Source organism: Loxodonta africana, chromosome 8, assembly GCF_030014295.1.
Source record: "Loxodonta africana isolate mLoxAfr1 chromosome 8, mLoxAfr1.hap2, whole genome shotgun sequence".
Classification (NCBI taxonomy): Eukaryota; Metazoa; Chordata; class Mammalia; order Proboscidea; family Elephantidae; genus Loxodonta; species Loxodonta africana.
This window is the reverse complement of record NC_087349.1, coordinates 7,648,558-7,659,623: the sequence shown is the minus strand read 5'-3', so window position 1 is coordinate 7,659,623 and position 11,066 is coordinate 7,648,558.

Below are 11,066 nucleotides of genomic sequence, written 5' to 3'. Positions count from 1 at the left end.
TTGGTAATGTTTTGTATTCTATTTATGCCTTGTGTTAGGGCTCCTAAGGTTGTCCCTATTTTTTCTTCCATGATCTTTATCTTTTTAGTCTTTATGTTTAGGTCTTTGATCTACTTGGAGTTAGTTTTTGTGCATGGTGTGAGGTATGGTCCTGTTTCATTTTTTTGCAAATGGATATCCAGTTATGCCAGCACCATTTGTTAAAAAGACTATCTTTTCCCCAATTAACTGACACTGGGCCTTTGTCAAATATCAGCTGCTCACATGTGGATGGATTTGTTTCTAGGTTCTCAATTCTGTTCCATTGGTCTATGTGCCTGTTGTTGTACCAGTACCAGGCTGTTTTGACTACTGTGGCTGTATAATAGGTTCTAAAATCAGGTAGAGTGAGGCCTCCCACTTTCTTCTTCTTTTTCAGTAATGCTTTACTTATCTGCAGCTTCTTTCCCTTCCCTATGAAGTTGGTGATTGGTTTCTCCATCACATTAAAAAATGTCATTGGAATTTGGATCGGAAATGCATTGTATGTATAGATGGCTTTTGGTAGAATAGACATTTTTACTCTGTTAAGTCTTCCTATCCATGAGCAAGGTATATTTTTCCACTTATGTTGATCCCTTTTAGTTTCTTGCACTAGTACTTTGTAGTTTTCTTTGTATAGGTCTTTTACATCTTTGTTAAGATTTATTCCTAAGTATTTTATGTTCTTGGGGGCTACTGTGAATGGTATTGATTTGGTGATCTCCTCTTCGATGTTCTTTTTGTTGATGTAGAGGAATCCAAGTGATTTTTGTGTGTTTGTCTTTTAACCTGAGACTCTGCCAAACTCTTCTATTAGTTTCGATAGTTTTCTGGAGGATTCTTTAGGGTTTTCTGTGTATAAGATCATGTCATCTGCAAATAGAGATAATTTTACTTCTTCCTTGTCAATCTGGATGCCTTTTATTTCTTTGTCTAGCCTAATTGCTCTGACTAGGACCTCTAGCACAATGTTGAATAAGAGCGGTGATAAAGGGCATCCTTGTCTGGTTCCCGTTCTCAAGGGAAATGCTTTCAGGTTCTCTCCATTTAGAGTGATGTTGGCTGTTGGCTTTGTATAGATGCCGTTTATTATGTTGAGGAATTTCCCTTCAATTCCTATTTTGGTGAGAGTTTTTATCATAAATGGGTGTTGGACTTTGTCAAATGCCTTTTCTGCATCAATTGATAAGATCATGTGGTTTTTGTCTTTTGTTTTATTTATATGGTAGATTACATTAATGGTTTTTTTAATACTAAACCAACCTTGCATTAAAAAAAAAACCTTGCATACCTGGTATAAATCCCACTTGGTCAGGGTGGATAATTTTTTGATACTTGTTGAATTCTATTGGCTAGAATTTTATTGAGGATTTTTGCATCTATGTTCATAAGGGATATAGGTCTGTAATTTTCTTTTTTTGTGATGTCTTTATCTGGTTTTGGTATCAGGGATACGGTGGTTTCATAGAATGAGTTAGGCAGTGTTCCGTCATTTTCTATGCTTTGAAATTCCTTTAGTAGTAGTGGTGTTAACTCTTCTCTGAAAGTTTGGTAGAACTCTGCAGTGAAGCCGTCCAGGCCAGGGCTTTTTTTTTGTTGGGAGTTTTTTGATTACCTTTTCAATCTCTTCTTTTGTTATGGGTCTATTTAGTTGTTCTACTTCTGATTGTGTTAGTTTAGGTAGGTAATGTTTTTCTAGAAGTTAATCCATTTCTTCTAGGTTTGCAAATTTGTTAGAGTACAATTTTTCATAATAATCTGATATGATTCTTTTAATTTCAGTTGGGTCTGTTGTAATCTCACTCCTCTTCTGGAAAATCTTTTCTTCCCCAACTCGAATGATGGATTGATTCTGGTTCATCTCTTGCATCTCTGACTCAGCTCTTTTTAGCATCCTTTGAGGACCCCTTTAGTCCTGTTGTTGTGAGTGGTCATTCATCCAGCTCTGACTCAGGACAACCTTAGGTGCAACAGAACAAAACATTGCCTGGTCTTGTGCTGCCTTCAATGTGGCTTTCTATGAGGGATGCCGAGGAGCCCTGGTGGCAGAGTGGTTAAGTGCTTAGCTGCTAACCAAAAGCTTGACCGTTTGAACCCACCAGCTACTCGTGGGAGAAAGATGTACCAATCTGCTTCCTCAAAGATTACAGCCTTGGAAATCCTATGGAGGCAATTCTGCCCTGTCCTATACAGTAGCTATGAGTCAGAATTGAGTCAATGGCAACAGGTTTGGTGTTTATGCCTACTCCATTTATCTTCTCACTTTCAATGTCGTGCATGAATTTCTGGTTTTTTTCCTCAGTCTTCAGCTATTAGCCATGTGAGGGTGATTTTCAGTTACGTACGTCCATTCAGATCTCTGATCTGCAGAACATCATGTGAACTTTCCAGCTGAACATCCTCACTCTGCATTCCACAGACCCGCTGAGTCAGCACAGGCACCACACCCTCTCCATTCTGCACAGAGGACCACTCAGCAGAGCACAGTAGTGTGCTCATTCATTGGATCAATATGTTTACTCACTGACTAGAAAATGAGAGTGGTACTAAACATGCCCCAAGGCCTTTACAAGGAGCTTTGGTGGAGCAGTGGTTATAGCACTTGGCTGCTAACCCAAAGGTCTGTGATTTGAACCTATAAGCCATTCCATCTATAAAGATTGCAGCCTTGGAAACCTTATGGGGCTGTTCTAGCCTGTTCTATAGGATTGGTATGTGTCAGAATAGACTCGTGGCATTTTTTTCTTTTTTTGGTTATGTCAGCAGAAAGGCAGAGTCTTGGCTGTGCCCAGAAGTCCACATGGGAGTGCTGTGGGGTGCTGTGGGACCACTGAGCCACAAAGTTGTGGGTGGGGCTGACAGAGAGCTGTCTGTCAAGGGAGGGTTAAGGAGAATCTTCTGTGGTCCTTTCATCAGCTAGAGGCTGGATGGCAGAGACATAGAGAAGCTAAGGTGCAGGTGTTCTGTCCCAGTGGGAAGCCATGAACATCAGCCTTAGGGAAGGCTGAACCCCCAGAAGGGAACAGAGCAGGGCTGTGGGGGATGCCTGGATGCCCTGTTGGGGACTGGCAGAGGAAGAAGAGCAGAGAGGCCCTGGGGACAGACAGGTGGCCTGGAGCCTCAGGCCTGGATCCACCCTGCAGTCGACCTGCTCTGAGAGGCCAAGGGGAGGGGCTGTGGTCCTGGACAGCTGTGTGAGGGCTGGCAGAGAGGATGGGTGCCCAAGCCAGTTGGGACAGTGGTGTTAGAGATATGACATCACAGTTGCATCTCCAATCAGAAGACAGGCATTAGCTCCAGAAAGGGGGCCAAAACCCTGGGATGGAGACACCACCTGTCCTACCGGACCTGCCATGGGCTCCAGGCTCCTCTGCTGGGTGGCCCTCTGCCTGCTGGGGGCAGGTGAGTACAGGGCTCAGGTGGGAAGGTGCCCATTTACCTTTATCATCCCTGAAGTTCAAGAACACAAGGAGGCTGCAGCCGGGCCCCTTGCACTCTGTCTTCAGCTTCTGTCCCCCTACCCCACACAGGCCCAGTGGGTTCCGGAGTCACCCAGACCCCAAGGCACCTGATCAAAGCACCAGGACAGCAGGTGACACTGAGCTGTTCCCCCCATTCTGAACACCTCTCTGTGTACTGGTACAAACAGGCCTGGGGCCAGGGCCCCCAGTTCCTCCTTCAATATTATGACAGGAAAGAGAGCGAGAAAGGCAATATTCCCCATCGATTCTCAGGCCATCAGTTCCCTGACTACCGCTCACAGCTAAACCTGAGTGAGCTGGAGGCAGGAGACTCAGCCATGTTCCTCTGTGCCAGCAGCATGCACAGCCCTGCAGAGCCCCGGCCGCCCTGTGCACAAAGCTCACTTCCCAGCTCAGGAAGTGACGGTGAGAGCTAGGGAGACCCCCAGGCTGAGCTCAGGCCTACTGACCTGAGGTGTCCCCAGACACTCTTCCCTCAGCTCACCCCTGTAACTTGTGTCACTGCTGACAGAAGTATGCTGAGGAATGACTGTGTGAGCGTTACAGAACCACAACTGACAGAGGTGAGGCCACTCTCCTGCAGGCAGAGGTCACAAACAGCAGAACAAGGAGGCACATTGGGCTCTGTTTCTCCGGCACCTGTGGGCCCCCCGACCCCACTCTGCAGAACTGTTCCTGCCTCCATTTCTCCTTTCCAGGCCCAGCTGTGCAGGAGCAGGAAGGTCATAGGTCATGTACCATGTGGAATTGTCATGTCTCTCCCCAGACAACTTCAGGGCAGAGATCCCCCATGATTCCTACAGGTGACAAGAGAGAAAGACACACCTTTCTGCCCTGGAGCCATCGTTCAGTCCCAGGCTTGTGCCATCTTCCATGAAGGCTGTCCCTGGGGGTACAAACAATGACAGAGCTCAACTGCTAACAGAAAGGTTGGAGGTTCCAGTCCATTCAGAGGTGCCTCTAAAGAAAGGCCTGGCCATCTCCTTCGGAAAAATCATCCACTGAAAACCGTAAGGGGCACAGTTATACTCTCACATGCGTGGAGTCGGCACGAGTTGGAGTTGACTCAATGGTACCTGGTTTTGTTGGGTTTTGTGTGAGCAGGCGGGTTCCAGCAGTGCCTTCCCGGCTGCTCGCAGAGAGGAAGGGGTTTGCTAAGGAATCTTCCTGTTCATGGTGCAGCCTACCAGGAGAGAGAGGATGTGAAGACTTGGCATTCGTTAGTCAATTTCCTTTATTTAACCCACATTTGTGTGCCCTCTACTTTGTACAAGATTTGGGATCACATGAAATAGGGAAGGAAACTTGAAAATAAGTATGTTTCTTGTTTGGGAGTTCCAGGGTCTGCAATGCTGAATGTACAATATTGACCTTAAACATCTGCCTGTTTCTGTGGAACTTTCTGTCTCATGAGTCACAGGCCAATTACGGAATGCAGGTGGTCAGGGCACTAGTGTGCATGCAGGGTCCAGCTCTGCTCCCTGGGGAAGATTCCAGAAGAAAACTCTCATGGGCAATTTCACCAGTTACCACCCCAACTGTGTCCAGGTTGACTCTGACTCATCGCCACTGCTTGTGTGTCAGTGTAGAACGGTTCCATGGGGTTTTCAATGGCTGAGTTTTCAGAAGCTGGTCGTCAGGGCTCACTTGCAAGGCACCTCTGGGTGGACTCGAACCTCCAAACTTTTGGTTAGCAGCTGACTGTGTTAACCATTTGCACCACCAGGAACTCAGTCCACTGATCAGCAACCTTAATTCTATCTGCAGCCTTAATCCCCCCCGCCATGAAACCTAATACACTCACAGTCTCCAGGGACTGGGATGTACACTTGTTTGGGAGCATTCTCCTGCCGACCACACCCAGGAAGCAGGTACCCGGATATATCTAGCTAGGTGTGGGCAGGTGTCCCTCCAGTCAGTGAATTGATAAGGAACTGAGTGAAACCTTCCTGAGTGCTGGCTGAAGATGTGACCTGGGATGTAGAGTTCTGACTCCAGAGAGCATCTTTGCAGGTGAAAGGAGGTTAACAGGATGGTGGGCAACCAAGAAAATGAGAAAAGGACTCTTGAAGGAACATCTGGGACACACGAGCCATAAATGGTACCAGGAAGCCCCAAGGATCTCCCCTGACCTCTGGACTGCAAGGAGAGTTAGATAAATAAAAGCCAGTGAGTCAAGGAGGAATTCCACAAGCTGTTTTGCAGAAATCCAGGAAAGACTCACCTCCTCATAAGATTCGTGCAAATAAGAGGACTGCATTCTTCCCACTCTAATCCCTTGACTGGCATATTTATTTTTGACCTAAGGTTTGTGGGGCAGGGAAGGGGAGAAGGGGCGTGGCCACTGGGGCAGGCTGCTCTGTGGCCAGGCTGGGGCAGGAGAGTGACATCTCAGAGGACTCCTCCAGAGCCAGTTCCTGCCATGCACCTCCTGTGCACTGTGGTCCTGGCAGTCCTGGGGGCAGGTGTGTCCTGGGCAGGAGCCTCTTGCCTCCTGCTATTTCCCAATCCTGCCCCAGGCTTTTTCTGTGGCCTCAGCACCAACTTTGGTCTCTGTCCCCACAGGGCACATGGATGCTGGCGTCACCCAGTCCCCGAGGCACCAGATCACAAGGGCAGGAGGGAACATGACCCTACAATGCTCCCAGGACATGAACCATCCCTACATGTACTGGTACCGACAGGACCCAGGACTGGGGCTGCGGCTGATCCACTACTCTACCATTGATGGTGGTACCTACGAAGGCGATGTCCCCAAAGGGTACAGTGTCTCCAGATCTAACACGGAGCACTTCCTCCTCACGCTGGGGTAGGCCACCCCTTCCCAGACAGCTGTGTACTTCTGTGCCAGCAGTGTCTCCACAGCGCTGCATGGCTACCTCAGCTCCTCACAAAAAGGGCTTAGGAGGCCCCCGCAGCCCACTCACACCTGGGGACCTTGAAGCTGGGTGGCAGGTGCAGTGCCTCTGTTGTTGCTGAAGTCCTGCTCTAGGCCAAATTTCAGCCAGCCTAGACCTGGGGATGGGACTCAGCTGTGTGTCCCTAGGCTAATGGGAAATGCGCAGAGCTGCAGTATCCTGCCCCTAGCCCCTCACCTGGCTCCCAAATGGTAGGACTTCTCCAACCCCGCTCGAACGCTCCCTCTGAGGGAAAGGGAGTTTGTAACTACAGTGTCCAGTTAATGAGAGTGGACATATTTTAGTCACCATGGAACACCTGTGCGTTCTCCTAGCAGTGAAATCAGGAGCTGAACCCCCTGTAACAGCCTTGTGGATTCTGGAAACACGGGGAGACGCTCTAGAACATATTATACTCTGGTGTTTCTGGAAGATGAGGCTGAGTCTCCTCCCATAAAGAAGATAAGAGGAACTGTTTCTGTGCCGTGGAGACTTGAGTGGCAGGGCTTTGCTGTGGGCTGTGCAAACAGAGTCCTTCATGGGGATGAGAGAATGCAGGGGACTTGGGTGTTTGACCATGGGAAGGAATAGGAGCTCCCAACTCAGGTACTGGTCCAGGTATCATTTCCTCTTCTGTGTCCCTGGACACCCCAGTGACTTCAAGCTTATCCAGGGCCAGCCGAGTCAGCCTCCAGTACCCATGCTGCCTAAGGATGGGGATGCTGAGAAGTGTGGCCAGGAAGGTGGCAGACAGGGACTCCTGGATCATGGGCTCCTCTTCTGTCGGGGATTTGAGGTGTGTCACAATGAACATCCCTGGCAGATGGGGCGAGGATGAGGGAGAAGATGCACTTAGGGACGCGGTGCTCAGTTTCATTGTCCAGATAGCCCTGGGTCCCCAGGCCAGCACCCATGAAGTAATGTTTTTGAAAGGAGCTTTACACTCATCCAAGTGTGTTACAATATGATCAGGTTTCCTGAAGCCGGGGGGACTGATTAGACAGTTATGATCACCTGCCTTGGGGTGAAAGGGACAACCCCTCCTCTGCTCATGTCCAGAAAGTCCCCACTCAGCAAATCCTCCAGTCCTGCCCAACTCACCATGGGCTCCAAGATCCTGTGCTGGGTGGCCCCCTGCGTCCTGGGGGCAGGTGAGTCCCTGCATGTCAAGTAGTTCCAGTCTGTGTGTGTGTGTGTGTGTGAGCGTGCGCGCGCGCGCATGCGCACATGTGTGCATGCATGGGGGGCATGTGTGAGTGTGCATATGTGTGCATGTATGGTGTGTATATATGGTACGTGTTTGTCTGTCTGTCTCTCTATGTGATGATTCCCATAATTGTCCCCATTCTGTTCCCAGTATCTGTCTCCTCAGGTCACACAAGTGTTGGCATCTCCCAGGCTCCCAGGCACAGGGTCACAAAGAGGAGTCAGGCTGTAGCCCTCAAGTGTGATCCAATTTTGGGCTGATATGTAATCTTCCATGCTGAGGATCCAGGCTGTGGAGACGGGGGACTCGGCCGTGTACCTCTGTGCCAGCAGCTTAGCCACAGCATGGCATGGCCACCTCCTTCCTGTGCACAAACCACATACTCCTCCTCTCTCCTTGCCTCTCCTGGAAGCCTGAGCAGAGCCTTCCTCTGTCCTCCACTCCCCAGGGAAAGCAGTAGACTAGGACATCAGCTGACCTTTGTGTAGGAGGAAGCCAGACCACAGGAGAACTCCTGAAGCTCTTTGGCTGTAGGTGGGTGGATGGAAATCATTAGAAGGTGACAGAAATGTCTGCCCAACCCTCTGCTGATTTGTGTTTACTGGGGTTACTTTGATGATCTCCTGTGTGTGGCAAAGGACAGGGATTTTTTATATATCTTCGGTAACAGAGACAAAAGGATTTCCTTCTACTTCAAGTGCTGGGTTTTTCTTCCTGTTTTAGACTAGGTAATTATTTCCTTTTATCCCTCATTCTATCTTTTTCCCTTTCAGAATGTGGTTGTAAGGGAGAAAATCCCAGTTAGTTGATAAGTGTCAGATATGCCACAGGAGTTAAGTAGAATGAGCTTGGAATAGTAAACATAGTAACTCGAAGAAATAGAGTTTGGATGTTTTAGGCTCGTTCTCTGGATGAGCAAAACCAGTGAAGGGTATATATAAAAATATATGGAAAGATTTATTTCAAGAAAAGGGCTCACACAATTGTGGAGGCTGGCAAGTCCCAAATCCACTGGTCAGCTGTCAGGCTGGAGGCTTTCCTTGACTCACATGGTTCCAGGAGCTGGTGAATCCAAAATCTACAGGTCATGCGGCTGGAGATTTCTCCAGGAACCGGAGGTTAACCATGAGATGAGCGCAGGGTCGAGAGAGAGAGTATGAGCTTTGCCAGAACAACCACATACATTGGATGCAGGCCACACCTCCAAGGAAATTGTCCTCCCACATGAATGGCTGCTCACATCAGATCACAAAATGGAGGATGATTACATAACTTCTGCCAAACCATGAGAACCATGGCGTAGCCAAGCTGACACATAACATTAACTACCACATAGGGTTAGGACCAGTGCTGGAATTAGGGTTCAAGAAAATTGATTACAAAACTTCCAGAATATCCTGGAATAAATACCCTGGAATATGCACTCTGCCGCCTACGCAGAAGCCCCCGGGGGGCGGACAAGTTTGTGCTCCACCACTAATCAGAATGTCAGCAGTTCAAATTCACCCACAGCAACCAGGGAAGAAAGGGTGGATATCTGGTTCCATAGAAATTTCAGTCAAGAAAACTCTATGGAGCTCAGTTTTACTCAGTAACACATGAGGTTGTCATAAGTCAGAATCTATTGTCAATGGTTTGGTGTTTGGTTTTGAATATGCAGAAACTTCCTGGAATCCCTTGGGATAAAGCTTGATGTCTCTTCCCTTTTGTGGCCACAAGATGGCACTGTGGCACCACTGAGGTGTAGGGGGCTCTGGGAGGTTCTGGGGAGCTGCCCAGCGCCAGAAGGCATAAGAAAAACTTTAAGTCATCCAATATTAGGCAGGTGTTTGAAGTTCTCAGTTACTGCTAGGCTATCTATAGCTCTGAGAGAGGTGGGAGGTCCCTCTGATTGCTAATGAGACCTACAGTGGGAGATCTGTGGGCCCCCAGCCATGATGCCAGGGGCAAGTGCAAAGACAGGAAGTTAAAAACCTTGGGGTGGGGTCTACCCTGAACTCAGTGCACTGAGCCTCACCTGTCCTTCCTGCAGTCAGATGGACCTGGCCCTGAAACCTGGGGGAAGGCTGACCCAAATGTCCACTGGAGAAGGGGCTTCAAGGAAGAGGAAGGGTAGGAAGGAGAGGAGAAGGACAAGGAACAGATAAGAAGGAGAAGGAGGAGGAACATGAAGGAGGAAATAGAGGAGGAAGGGAAGAAAGGGGGAGGAGGAAGAAGAGAAGGAGGAAGAAAAGGAGGAACAGGGAAAAAGAGGAGGAGGAATAGAAGGAAGAGGAGTAGAAGGAGCTCCAAGGAGGAGCAAGAGGAGAGCATTGGGCTGGGTGGTCCCTCTCGCCCCGGCCTACGATGGGCCCTGAGCTCCTCTGGGTAACCCTTTGTCCACTGGGAGCAGGTCACCATGGGCCCGGTGGAAACCACTCTCCTGGGCATGCAAAGCCCTGGCTCCCAGCCCTCCCCATCTTCACAGGGTCAAGCGACCTTCCCAAACTTGTCTTCACTATGTTCACTTTTCCAACAGTCCCAAGGACGAGGGAATCCCCCAGATGCCAACATACCGCATTACACAGGCAGGGAAGAAGGAGACCTGGCAAATTCTCAGGACGTGTCCATTTTGCAATATTCTGTGAGGACAAGACCCAGGGCAGGGCCTGAGATGACCACTATTCGGGGAGTGTTGGCAGCACTGCAAAGGAGACATCCCAGCTGGGTATCCGGTCTCCTCAGGAAGAGCCAGCGTTTCCCCCTGACACTGGGTCAGCGGGCCCCGACCAGATGGGGTTCCTCTGTACCAGTAGGTCAGCCTCAGAGCCACATACCCAGCCACTCCCTATGCACAGAGGGCAGTCGCTGTGCAAGTGGACGTCCCTCAGGGGGCCCCATCTCAACCAGGAGGAAACCACCTGATACAGGCACCAAAGCTCCTCCTGATCTCCCTGCAGTGGAAGCTCAGCGTGTGGGGCTGTGGGAACCTCAGTGTCAGTTGGAGTGTGTGTGAGCATGTAAGTGTGTTTGTGTGTATGCATGTGTGTGTCTGTGTCTGAGTGTGCATTGTCTGCGTGTGTGCAAGTGTGTTTTTGTGCATGTGTGAGTGTGTATGTTAGTGTGTGTGTGCGTGTGTCTGTGTGTGTGTATGCATGAGTGTGTGCATGTGTGTGTGTGAGAGAGAGAGACAGATTGCTAATAACACTTCATTCTCCATCATCAGTCTGGAATACTGTGGATATCTGAGTTAGGCAGATGGCAGTCGCCCCCAATCTGAAATTTATGGTTCATTTTCTTCTTCAGGGAGATGAACAAAGTAGGAGGACACTGAGCAGCTTTAAACCCCCCCCCGGGTGATCTGGCATTCTCCAACTCTAAAATGATTACATCATGTCACCTGAACCTTAGTACTACCGGGTGGTGGTGGTTGTTGTTGCTTTCAGCTGCTCTCGAGTTCACCCTGACTCATGGCGACAC